Source organism: Tursiops truncatus, chromosome 5 (assembly GCF_011762595.2).
Source record: "Tursiops truncatus isolate mTurTru1 chromosome 5, mTurTru1.mat.Y, whole genome shotgun sequence".
NCBI classification, from domain to species: domain Eukaryota; kingdom Metazoa; phylum Chordata; class Mammalia; order Artiodactyla; family Delphinidae; genus Tursiops; species Tursiops truncatus.
Window position 1 is genome coordinate 102,957,191 of NC_047038.1, and position 13,753 is coordinate 102,970,943.

General features: G+C 39.3%; 1 pseudogene; it reads left to right on the plus strand.

Annotated features, from left to right (window-relative positions):
- Positions 1–12,363: 12,363 nt before the first annotated feature.
- LOC101333647 (interferon-inducible double-stranded RNA-dependent protein kinase activator A pseudogene) lies at positions 12,364–13,308 on the plus strand (annotated as a pseudogene).
- The last annotated feature ends 445 nt before the right edge of the window (positions 13,309–13,753 follow it).

Genomic DNA, 13,753 nt, shown 5'->3' on the forward strand with positions numbered 1-13,753 from the left:
CACAGGCTCCCCAGAGGGGAGGTGTGGATAGTAACCTGCGCTTGCACACAGGATTCTTGGTGGATGAAGCAGCAGCCTTAGCGTTTCATGCCCATCTCTGGTGTCCTTGCTGATAGCTGTGGCTCGTGCCCGTCTCTGGAGCTTGTTTAGGCGGTGCTCTGAATCCCCTCTCTTTGTGCACCCTGAAACAATGGTCTCTTGCCTCTTAGGCAGTTCCAGACATTTTCCCGGATTCCCTCATGGCTAACTGTGGTGCACTAGCCCCCTTCAGGCTGTGTTCACGCAGCCAACACCAGTCCTATCCCTGGGATCTAAACTCCGAAGCCAGAGCCTCAGCTCCCAGCCCCCAGCCCCCTCCCACCCCAGCGGGTGAACAGACAAGCCTCTCAGGCTGGTGAGTGCTGGCTGGCACCAGTCCTCTGTGTGGGAATCTCTCCTCTTTGCCCTCTGCACCCCTATTGCTGCGCTCTTCTCTGTGGCTTTGAAGCTTTCCCCCTGCCACCTCCAGTCTCCACCAGTGAAGGGGCTTCCTAGTGTGTGGAAACTTTTCCTCCTTCACAGCTCCCTCCCAGAGTGGCAGGTCCCAACCCTATTCTTTTGTCTCTGTTTGTTCTTTTATCTTTTGCCCTACCCGGGTATGTGGGGAGTTTCTTGCCTTTTAGGCAGTCTGAGGTCTTCTTCCAGCATTCAGTAGGTGTTCTGTATGAGTTGTTCCACATGTGGATGTATTTCTGATGTATTTGTGGGGAGGAAGGTGATCACCATGTCTTACTCCTCTGTCATCTTGAAGGTTTCTGGGACAATTCCTATTTAAACTTCCATTGCCAGTGCTTAACACAGTGACAATTACTAAGTATTATGGGCTAAATTGTGTCCCCTGAAGATGTGTATGTGAAGTCCTAACCCCAGTATCTCAGAATGTGACTGTATTTGGAAATGGGGCCTTTAACGAGGCAAATAAGGTAAAATGTCATCAAAAGGGTGGGTTCTAATCCAATATGACCGATGTCCTGATAAGAAGAGGAAACTTGGGCACAGACATGTGTGCACACAGAAGGAAGACTATGTGGACACACTGGAAGAAGACGGCATCTCCAAGCCAAGGAGAGAGGCCTCAAAAGAAAGCAGTCCTGCCAACATCTTACTCTTGGACTTCTAGTCTCCATAACTCTGAGAAAATAAATTTCTGTTATTAAACCACCCAGTATGTGGTATTTTGTTATGGTAGCCTGTGATGGGACTCTTTTTCATGTCACACTTTTAACTATACTATGCAGTTAGTATCCCGTGTAAATTAATTAAGCTGTATTGAGCTGCAAATCAAAAGACAAATAAACAAACTCAATAACCAAGTGTTGGGAGGTAGGCGTTTCCAGTTTTTATTAATTCACTGGTTCAACATGTCATCAAGCATCCATTTTTGTTTTTGGTTTTACATTGTGCCATCCCCCAGTTAGTTGGGTTTTAGGCTACCCCATCTCAAGGTCTTAAGACATCCTTCAGGCAATACATCCTGATGAAACAAGGTTGAACAGAAGAAGAGGTAATGTTACTTTCTTGTGTTTTAGTTGAAAGGTAAAAAATATCTCCTTCTCTCGAGATTCCTTTTATGTCTGTCTCATTATCCCAAACTGGTTTACATACCTATACCTAGGCCTGCCATTGGCAAGATAATGGGATAACTACAGTTGGCTTGGACCAACCAGGATTTATCTATGCTTTGGGCATAAGAATACATTTTCTGGGGGGTGGAAATCTGAATAAAATTGCTGTTCTATTTGAAAGGAAGGAGGGGAGGACAGGTGTTGAGTGGGCAATCAAAATATCTGCTGTACCGTGGAATAGACATGAGTAAACTCATGTAGAAGATTCAGTTATCAGTTTCCAGCTTCTGAATTCCCACTTGTCTTCAATTCCCTCTCAATGATGAAAAGTGTCTTGGATATAAGTCCATTTTTTTTTTTGTATACAGTCTATTTCTGTTTTAGAGGAAAATGTGGCTTTCTTAATTCCTACTGTTAAATCCTCTACCCCACCCTTAATTATAACAGCTTTTACCTGTTGTTCAGTTTGGATATTTCATCCTCTCACTTCTTGTCTCTATTTCAAATTCAAGCCTCTCTAGGTAACAGTCCTTCTTGTAATCAAATTCAAATATTGCTGTGCAATTCTTCCCCTAAATATATCTTTCTACTGATATTCTTCCACCAAACCATTTCCTTTGTGTCCATTGGAATCCATGCTCCTTGACACTTCAGTGCTTTGCATAACACTGTTTAGGTTCTTAAGTGGTGCTTACCTTTGATTTCCCCAAGAAGTCTTCTTGATAGAGCATTCTCCTGTCCCTATTTCCAGTGTATCATGAATCAGGAAGTGGTAGGGGCCATTTTCTTTGTTGCCTAGTGCTGTTTCTAAGACATTACACTTGACTCTTGTTCTAAATTACTCCTTTGTAGGACTTGAGTATTCCAACTAGGTAAAGTTCTACCTTCCCTTCTAATAAATGGGACAATGAAATATTTACCAAGAACATATCATATTCTTCCTTTCCAGTTTTTATTCTTACCATAAATGATTGTTCTGGCCTCACAGTTTCTTTCTTCCATCCTCTCTCCTTCCCATCTATCTCTCTTTCCCTCCCTCTCACTCATTTTCCCCTTCCTTCTCCCTTTTCCTTCCTTCTTTTCTTTATCTTTTTTCTTTCTTTTCAGCTTTATGAAGGCTTAATTAATGGGCATTAAACAGCACATATGTTTAAAAGGTACAATCTGATAAGTGTATGAGTTATCTATTACTTCATGACAAATTACCCCAAAACGTAGTGGCTTAAAACAACACACATTCCTTATCTCATCTTTTTTTTGTGGATCAGGAATCTGGCAATGGCTGAGCTGAGTACTCTGGCTGAAATCAAAGTGTTGGTCAGAGTTACAGTCATCTGAATGTGCACCAGAAGGTGGATCTGCTTTGAAACTCATTCCCATGACTGTTGGCAGGTTTCAGAGATCCACTTCCAAGTTCATTCATGCAGGTTGTTGTCTGGAGATATCAGTCCCTTGCCATGTGAACGTCTCCAGGGCAGCTTGCTCTCCTCAGAGCAAGGTTTGAGAGAGAGAGATGTCTGAGGCTGAAGTCATTGTTGTTTTTTGTAACCTAATCTTGGAGTGACAACCTATCACTTCTACCACATCTTATTCACTAAAAGTGAGTCACTATACACCTGAAACTAATATGTTATATGTCAACTATGCCTAGATTACAAAAAAAAAAAGTGAGTTACTAAATGCAGCTCACACTTAAGCAAAGGGGATTCCACAAGGGCATGAATCCCAGGAAGTGGGGATTGTAGGAGCCATCTTAGGGACTGTCTACCACAATGAAATATGACATGTGTACAGCATGAAACCATTGCTACAACTAAGATAATGTCATTTCCATCACACTTCGCCCCACAAATTTTTCTCATCTCCCTTTGTAATTCATTCCTCCTTCTACCTCCTTTCCCTGGCAAGTACAACTCTATTTTTTCTGTCACTATAGATGAGTTAGAATTTTCTGGAATATTGTTAAATGGAACCATACAGTGTGTATTCTTTTTTATTTTTGGCTTTTCATTAAGCATAATGATTTTGAGAGTCATTCATGTTGCTTGCATCAATAGTTTGTCCTTATTATTAGGGAGCACTATTTCATTGAACAGATATACCATTATTTGCCTATCTGTTTACCTGCTGATTGACATTTTGAGTTGTTTCCAGTTTGGAACTGTTATGAATAAAGCTGATATGAACATTTGTGTACAAGTCTTTGTGTAGAGGTGATGGTTAATTTTATGTGTGCCCTCAGCTAGGCTATGGTGCTCAGTTGTTTGATCAAACACCAGTTTAGAAGTTGCTGTGAAAGTATTTTTTAGATGTGATTAATATTTAAATCCACCTTTAAGTAAAGCAGATTACATTCCCTAATGTGATGGGCCTCATCCATTCAGTTGAAGGCCTCAGGAGCAAGGTTGAAGTCTCTAGAAGAAGGAATTCTCCTCAAGATTGCAACATAGAAACCCTGCCTGATTTTATAGCCCTTTGGTCTATGGAATTCAGACCCAGGACTGCAACATCAACTCTTGCCTGAATTTCTAGCCTAACATTCTGCCATACAGATCTCCAACTTGCTAGTTCCTACAACTGTATATGACAATTCCTTAAAATCTTTCTTTCTCTTTCTCTCTCTGTCTCTCGATACTGAGAGTGGTTTTAGAGACATAGAATCTTAAAGATGCGTGTTCTAGATTGGTTCTCAGAATTCTGGAATTGATTCTATAATCTTATTAGATGTAAAGGCACCAATGACTGTATTTCTAGTAGTAAAGTAGATTACCATGACATGATAATCTATGTCATGGTCTAGCAATAGGTATACAAAAAAATCACCATTAGATACTGCTAATCAAATAATTATAACACATAAGGTTCTGGGTGACCATGTATTTGATACTTATCTTAATCACCTAGGGTTGCTATAACAAAATACAATAGACTGGGTGGTTTAAAGAACAGGAATTTATTTCTCACAGTTCTGAAGATTGGAAGTCCAAGTTCAAACTGCCAGCAAGGTTGGTGTATGGTAAGAGCTCTTTCCTTGGGTTGCAGATGGTTGCCTTCCTGCTGTGTCCTCACATGACCTTTCCTCAGTGAGCGTAGGTGTAGGTAAAGGAAAAAACACGCTCTCTGGTGTTCTTTTCATAAGAACACTAATCCCATCAGACCAGGGCCCTCCCTGGTGACTTCACCTAACCCTAATTATTTCCCAAAGTCCCCATCTCCAAACACAATTACTTTGGGGTTAGGGCTTCAACACAAACATTGGGAGGGACACAAACATTCAGTCCATAACAATACATTAGAACACTTTTGTCAAACCAATGAGTACAATGAGATTGAATGGTTACTTCTAATTATGTTGGACAAAGTCTTAAGGTCTTAAAAATGTATTAGGAATCTTTCCTTTTTTATTATCTTTCTTTTCCCTTTTTGGTGTCTTTATTCCTCTTGGTTGACTTCATTATCAGGATGGCTCTTCTCTTGTGCTGCAGAGAGAACTCCTATAGCCAAGGCTTGCTTGGTTTTGACATGTGGCATTTCAAAAAGAGAAAGTGGCTCTGTCTTGATACTTAATGGTTAAATAATATTCCATAGAGGATTTTGATTGGCTTAGACTGGTTCACATGTCCACCCCCAAATAAGTCATGGAAGGATGTGTTATTCTGATTGGCTGGCCAATCAGCATAATCAAGGTTGTATGCTTATCCTGCAGCTGGAGATCTTGGTCAGTCTTCTCAAACCATGTGGACTTGGTGGACTCAGATGATTCTATAAAAGCATTATAAGAGTTCATTTAATGGAAAAAAGAGAAAATGGATTCACAGCACGTTCTATAACTCCCAGGCACTCTTTGCTTCCCCCATATTCCTTTTTTTTTTTTTTTTTTGCGGTATGCGGGCCTCTCACTGTTGTGGCCTCTCCCGTTGCGGAGCACAGGCTCCGGACGCGCAGGCTCAGCAACCATGGCTTATGGGCCCAGCCGCTCCACGGCATGTGGGATCTTCCCGGACCGGGGCACAAACCCGCGTCCCCTGCATCAGTAGGCGGACTCTCAACCACTGTGCCAGCAGGGAAGCCCCCCCTATGTTCTTGATACAATTGGTTCATGCCTTAATTATAGTCATTATTGCATCATAATTTTCTGTTAGTCCTATCTGATTCTCCCTGTGATTATAAATTCTGTGGGGGCAGAAACTGTATATTTTCATCTTCATATCTCCATTGCTTAGCATAGTTTTCAGTTCATAATAGTACTTAACAAATATTCATTACTGGATTTTATCTATTTAATTTTATCTAGTTAATTGCTCTCTTGCTGGAGGTTTCATAGTTCCTGAACACTAGGTTTTATCTCCTCAAGTAAATCCTTCTCAGGTGCCTGTTTGAAAGACAGAGTCCTTTAAAAATTCATTATTTACCTCTTACTAAAGAGTCTCTAGTTTTAAATTTCCCTTTCAAGTTTCTTGAAATAGGAGTTAAGACTCTCTGCCTTTTGTTTTCTGCCACCCACTGATTAAACCATTATTTTTCTCTTCATTGTCACCAGTTACCCTGTTGTAGAATCCATCAGTCATTTACCAGTCTTAGTTTTTCTTAACCATGCCATAGCACCTGGCATTGATTTTCCTTTGGTTTTCATTGTTCTGTGTATGTTCCTGATTTACCTCTCAAATCTTTGCTTATTAGCAAAACATATTTTGTCTTTATACAGTATAATGTGCTAGGTACCATGGATATAAAGAGTAATGATCTTGCCATCAGCAGCTTTTAAACTAGTTGTTCACTTTTCATTTCCAATAAAATTTATACCTAGATGGTTAGAATATTCTATCTGAATTTTGTATCTTCAGGTGTCCTTGCCAGTCAATTCAAAACACTGTTGAAAACTTATCATACTAAATTTGCTCAGGAGTCTTTCCTGGCTCTTCCTTGCCTTCTATTAACGATTCATCTCCCTTGGAGAAGGCGTGGCCTCTTTGTGAGGCCGCACCCACTTTGACAGCGTAATCTCTTCTGCTTTCCTCACAGTATCCAGATTTCTAGGCAACCTTGAATGGCTCATACTTATACACTTTCTTTCTAAACCTTGCACTTATGATTTTTACATTCATTCTACATGTAATATGCAGGAATTAGTTTACTTCACATCTCTGCCTTTTGAGGCACTTCCAACCAATTTCAACTTGGTTCTTCCATGATGCCTTCCTGGACTTCCCATTTAGAAGTGATTACTCCTACCTCTAAATGTCAGTAGGATTTAGGTTATGCTAATCTTTAGTTTTTGGAACTTAGAGGAGCTGCATTTAGAATTTAACCCAGATCCCAAGTGGGCAGTATCTGCCAGATCATAGGTTTTAACTCAATAAATTTGAGATAAGTGAATGAACAAATAGCTGTTGTAAAACCAGCCCTGCCGGAATATAAAATATTTGCTCAAGAATGCTTCCACTGGCTACATAGAACCCAGTATGGAACTTTTCCAAAGGGTTCTGAGCGTCATGCCAGAAATAATACACAGTTCGTCAGCTACCCCTGAGCAATTTGTGACTGTCTCAGACAGACTAGATGAGGGAGATCTGGGGCAGAGTAAAATAGGAATAAGCAGATCAACTCCACCTTTCTGAGTGCTTGAGAATTCATTACCTTCCACAGAAGGGAGACTATCAGGTGAAAAAAAATACTGCCAGGCAACCATCTATTCTGGGGTGCTGGTTATGTCACCATCTGTCCTTTTATCTCTAATAATTAGGAAAGGGTGTAAACAGAATTAATTGAAGTAGCATGGTTACCTGCTGACATCATTTTCATCAACAGAATCCACTTAAGGACTTCTACTTCAGATGCTACATTGATTAGAAATTTTATATGATACTTTAATTAAAAGTGATAATTTGACAACAATCAAATTGACTAAGAATTTTATATAAATATAATAATAACTTAGAGGCAGATTATAGAAGTGTCAGTTTAGTTTTAAATCATGGATCCCTTCTCATCAGGGAATTTATAGTAGGTCTCTAACCTCCTATTATTAGTGGAATAAATCCCATGGCTGTGCCAATATTTCAAAGTTGCTTTTGTGACCTGTGCATCTTTATCTATTATTGCTTCTGTGTCAAAGCATTCTTTCAGACTCCTTTTGAGGTTCATTCAATTTCTATTCAACATCAGTTCCTTTAACAAGACTTCACTGTCTTTGCTCTGACTCCCCATACATTCATGACACCTTTGTCCTGTACTCTTTATTTGTGGTTGACGTTTTTTCTTTAGAACTCTCCCTTTTATTACAGTCATGCTCTGTGTCTTGCACTACAATAAAATCTCTGCACATTTCCTTTCCCCACAGACTCCCTTCTCTAAGCTTTGCACTACACACTGTTGTCTTTTTATTTTCTCATCCACTTCTCAGTTCTAAGCCTGCAAATAACTCTTTCTGGTGCTACTGTCATTTCTCTATTACTAACTACACTTAATTTATGCTGACAACATTCATATTGAAGCTTACACTCCACATAGCTCCATTATCCTTTAGTTTATTCCTGACTCTACTGGTGAAAGGATTTACTTTTTTTTCCCTAAGGAAACCCTGTTTTTTGGAAGCAAGACTGGTATTTGACAGAAGATCCAAGTATGTCATGCTCCCAGGAGACAAGTAAAGAAGTAAATAAGCAACAAGCATATACAAACATTTTTTCTAGGTGGTGTTTTAAGTTTCTTCTTTTCCTTTATTTACAGCACTCCAAGCTTTCAGCAAAACAATTATCAGCATATACAGTAAAAAGTTGTGGACCTCCTGCCTCTGGGGGTTGTTTGCAAGCTTCCTTTTAAGCTCTTCTCTTTAAGCTCCCTTTAAGGCTTATAATAACATTATTCAAATAGCATAATACTCAAGTAAAAATGTGACATAAGGTTTTAAGATCTTAAGTTTACACTCAGTTTCATTGTGTACAATAAAGGTAACGCTTCTTCCTTGATTATGTTTTTAAATGAACACAACTTCTTTTGTCTTTACAAACCATTCACCTGTGTAGTTTTATATTTAAACCTATCAATTTAGAGTTATTGTGAGTCAGGTAATGGCTTTAAACATTTATGTAGAAAAAAATGGTCCTCTTTTATCAGGAAGGTGAAATATTCATGCAGATTCCTCCTGCTCAAACACCATATGAAACTGTTCTCTGGTATAGTGAATAAATGACTGAATGCTAATATGCATGAAGTAAAGCTGCCAATGCATTTCATTCTGATCTTTGGTGTAATTTAGAACCTGCTATTCATTTTCTTTTAAGAAAAACTGTCCATCAAGTTCAAATATACAATGGTTAATGTGGATAAAAGACCATCAGGCATTTATACAAAATTACAAGACGTCTTTTCACTAGCTATCTCAATTTGAGATTTGAATTCAAACTTATCAAAGGAAAAAAATCTATTAAATCTATTAACACATTCTCTAAAGAAAAAAATCAGTATTTTACTTTTTTGACAGTTGAATAAAAGGATTTAGACATATATCAAATGGGAGAAAAAGGGTTTTAATCCCTCTGTGGAATAGGAAGAGAGACATACTATACTGGAAAGACTGCACAGACCATCAGGAGAGAAACCAGAGAATACGTGGCCTCAGTTCCATCATTTCAGAACACAGGCAGCTTGTCTGTTAATTTCTTTCCTCTCAGCCTGGGTGACCTCTCACAAGCTTAACAGTAACAGGGAGTCTAAAACTGCTTCTGAGCAGGTGCTTTCTGCAGACAGGTGCTATTTATCAGTGAAGATTTAGACAGGATAACATTGAGGAGTGATGTGTTACTTTAACCAGATTGCAAAACTGAAAAAGAATAATGAACCTCACATTAGTTAAATAAACAAAGCGACAGTAAGCACAATAAGCAGACAGGCATGATGCTTACAGAAGAGTCACCTCTTTTTGTGTACAGTGTGCCACATTGCACTTGCTGTTCAAATATATGTTTTAATAAATGTCCTTTAATGTGTACATGAAATAGAGTAGGCATTCAACTATTTGTTGAATGAAAATAACAATATATTATGTATAAAGAAAAATCTGATCTCATATCATCAGAAACAGATTTTGTCAACCACTACTTTTGACCTTTTGGACCAGATAGATCTTGTTGTGAAGGGCTATCCTGTGTACTATAGGGTGTTTAGCAGCACCCTTGGCCTCCAGACCTACCAGATGCCAGCAGCTACTCTCCCTGTTGTGACAATCAAAAATGTTTCCAGATGTCAGCAAATGTCCCCTGGATGTCATATCTCCTCTGATTGAGAACTACTGATGAGAAAGGAAGTTACAATTAGCACGATTCAATTTTACCTACATAGCTTTCTAGTCTTTCTATTTTCAAGGCTAGTTTGTGATTGAGTAGGAAGGATAGGTTTACTTTCCTTTTAACTGTTAGTAAATTAACATATATATTAGTTTAGTAGAGCCGCTGTAAAAATTTACCACAAATTGGGTAGCTAAAACAGCAGAAATGTATTGTCTTACAGTCCTGGAAGCTAGCTAGAAGACTGAAATCAAGGTGTCAGCAGAATTAGTTCCTTGTGAGGGCTGTGGGGGAAAATCTGCTCCAGGCCTCTCCCCCAGTTTCTGGTGGCCTCAGGCATCCCTTGGCTTGAAGATGGCACTCTCCCGGTGTCTTCAGATGGTCTTCTCTATGTCCATCTCAGTCAAATCAGTGTCCATATTTCCCCTTTTTATAAGGATGCAAGTCATATGGGATTAAGGCCCACACTAATAACCTTGTTTTCAATTGATTACTCTGTAAAGACCCTATATCCAAATAAAGGCACATTCTGAGGTACTGAGAGTTAGAATGCCAACACATATTTTTTGAGAGGGGACACAACTGGACTCATAACAGTATGATTCCGACTATTGTGCATTTAGTGCCAGAAATGAGGCTCTGGCATTTAACCATTAACTGTTTTAAATTCTTTCTACTCTTTGGTTCACATCTCTGCTTCTTGGGAGACAAAAATGGTGTGATGTATTTTTTTTTTTTTTTACATCTTTATTGGAGTATAATTGCTTTACAATGATGTGCCAGGTTCTGCTTTATAACAAAGTGTATCAGTTATACACATACATATGTTCCCATATCTCTTCCCTCTTGCATCTCCCTCCCTCCCACCCTCCCTATCCCACCCCTCCAGGCGGTCACAAACACCGAGCTGATCTCCCTGTGCTATGTGACTGCTTCCCACTAGCTATCTACCTTACGTTTGGTAGTGTATATATGTCCATGCCTCTCTTTGTCACAGCTTACCCTTCCCCCTCCCCATATCCTCAAGTCCATTCTCTAGTAGGTCTGTGTCTTTATTCCTGTCTTATCCCTAGATTCTTCATGACATTTTTTTCTTAAATTCCATATATATGTGTTAGTATACGGTATTTGTCTTTCTCTTTCTGACTTACTTCACTCTGTATGACAGACTCTAGGTCCATCCACCTCATTACAAATAGCTCAATTTCGTTTCTTTTTATGGATGAGTAATATTCCATTGTATATATGTGCCACATCTCCTTATCCATTCATCCGATTATGGACACTTAGGTTGCTTCCATGTCCTGGCTATTGTAAATAGAGCTGCAATGAACATTTTGGTACATGAGTCTTTGAATTATGGTTTTCTTAGGGTATATGCCCAGTGTGGGATTGCTGGGTCATATGGTAGTCCTATTTTTAGTTTTCTTAAGGAACCTCCATACTGTTCTCCGTAGTGGCTGTATCAATTTACATTCCCACCAACAGTGCAAGAGGGTTCCCTTTTCTCCACACCCTCTCCAGCATTTATTGTTTGTAGATTTTTTGATGATGGCCATTCTGACTGGTGTGAGATGATATCTCATTGTAGTTTTGACTTGCAATTCTCTAATGATTAAAGATGTTGAGCATTCTTTCATGTGTTTGTTGGCAATCTGTATATCTTCTTTGGAGAAATGTCTATTTAGGTTTTCTGCCCATTTTTGGATTGGGCTGTTTGTTTTTTTTATTATTGAGCTTATGAGCTGCTTGTAAATCTTGGAGATTAATCCTTTGTCAGTTGTTTCATTTGCAAATATTTTCTCCCATTCTGAGGGTTGTCTTTTGGTCTTGTTTATGGTTTCCTTTGCTGTACAAAAGCTTTTAAGTTTTACTAGGTCCCATTTGTTTATTTTTGTTTTACTTCCATTTCTCTAGAAGGTGGGTCAAAAAGGATCTTGCTGTTATTTATGTCATAGGGTTTTCTGCCTATGTTTTCCTCTAAAAGTTTGATAGTTTTTGGCCTTACATTTAGGTCTTTAATCCATTTTGAGTTTATTTTTGTGTATGGTGTTAGGGAGTGTTCTAATGTCATACTTTTACATGTACCTGTCCAGTTTTCCAAGCACCATTTATTGAAGAGGCTGTCTTTTCTCCATTGTATACTCTTGCCTCCTTTATCAAAGATAAGGTGACCATATGTGCATGGGTTTATCTCTGGGCTTTCTATCCTGTTCCATTGATCTATATTTCTGTTTTTGTGCCAGTACCATACTGTCTTGATTACTGTAGCTTTGTAGTATAGTCTGAAATCAGGGAGCCTGATTCCTCCAGCTCCATTTTTCATTCTCAAGATTGCTGTAGAGGAGTCTGAGGAGGGGAGGAGGTGGCGGTGTCGGCTCTAGATCGTTCCTCTCAGGGACTGACTGACCTGTGGAGTGAAGATGTCACTCCACACTGCTCTTCCTCCCGCCACAAAGCCGTCCCTTCTGGCTATGTCTCAGAGCAGGCATCGTGCCGTGGCTCCGCCGCTGAAGTGTGAGGACAGTGGGACCTTCAGTTTGGGGAAGATGATCACAGCTAAGCCAGGGAAAACACCAATTCAGGTATTACATGTATACGGCATGAAGACCAAGAATATCCCAGTTTATGAATGTGAAAGATCCAATGTGCAAATACACTTGCCCACTTTCACCTTCAGAGTAACTGTTGGTGACATAACCTGCACAGGTGAAGGTACAAGTAAGAAGCTGGCGAAACATAGAGCTTCTGAGGCTGCCATAAACATTTTGAAAGCCAGTGCAAGTATTTTCTTTGCAGTTCCTGATCCCTTAATGCCTGACCCTTCCAAGCAACCGAAGAACCAGCTTAATCCTATTGGTTCATTACAGGAATTGGCTATTCATCATGGCTGGAGACTTCCTGAATATACCCTTTCCCAGGAGGGAGGACCTGCTCCTAAGAGAGAATATACCACAATTTGCAGGCTAGAGTCATTCATGGAAACTGGAAAGGGGGCATCAAAGAAACAAGCCAAGAGAAATGCTGCTGAGAAATTTCTTGCCAAATTCAGTAATATCTCTCCAGAGAACCACATTTCTTTGACAAATGTGGTAGGACATTCTTTAGGTTGTACTTGGCATTCCTTGAGGATTTATCCTTGTGAAAAGATCAACTTACTGAAAAGAAGCCTCCTCAGTATTCCAAATACAGATTACATCCAGCTGCTTAGTGAAATTGCAAAGGAGCAAGGTTTTAATATAACACATTTGGATATAGAAGAACTGAGTGCCAACGGACAGTATCAATGTCTCGCTGAATTGTCCACCAGTCCCATCACAGTCTGTCATGGCTCGGGGATCTCCTGTGGCAGAGTGGCGCAGAGTGATGCAGCTCACAATGCTCTGCAGTATTTAAAGATAATAGCAGAAAGAAAGTAAATGTGGAACAACGTAGAAAACCCTTCAGTAGCACATAAGAAGTTCCCCTTTCTCCCCTTTCCAAGTAAAACATTTACTATAATGTTTGAGTTTGTGTGTTGGTTCTAAATCTCTTCATAGATTCCATCAACACTCCAGATTTAATTATCTTCTGGTAGTTGTTATTAAGATGTTTTTAATGGCTTCGACTTTGTATTGGTATATTGTATTTATAAACTTTGTATCATAGCAGAGTGTAGCACTCATTTTACAATGCCATGCACATAGAAGGAAAAAACTGCATGATTGTTGTTGTTGATGAGGAGGAGGATAAAATAAAACTGCTAACAACAGTCTTTCTTACTGGTGCTTAACCTCTTCTTTGTACAAGGCTTTGTAAAGGAATTTCGAAGGAAGCCCCTTAGAATTAGTGTTGAGGAATGCACTAACAGGTTTTAATTGACTG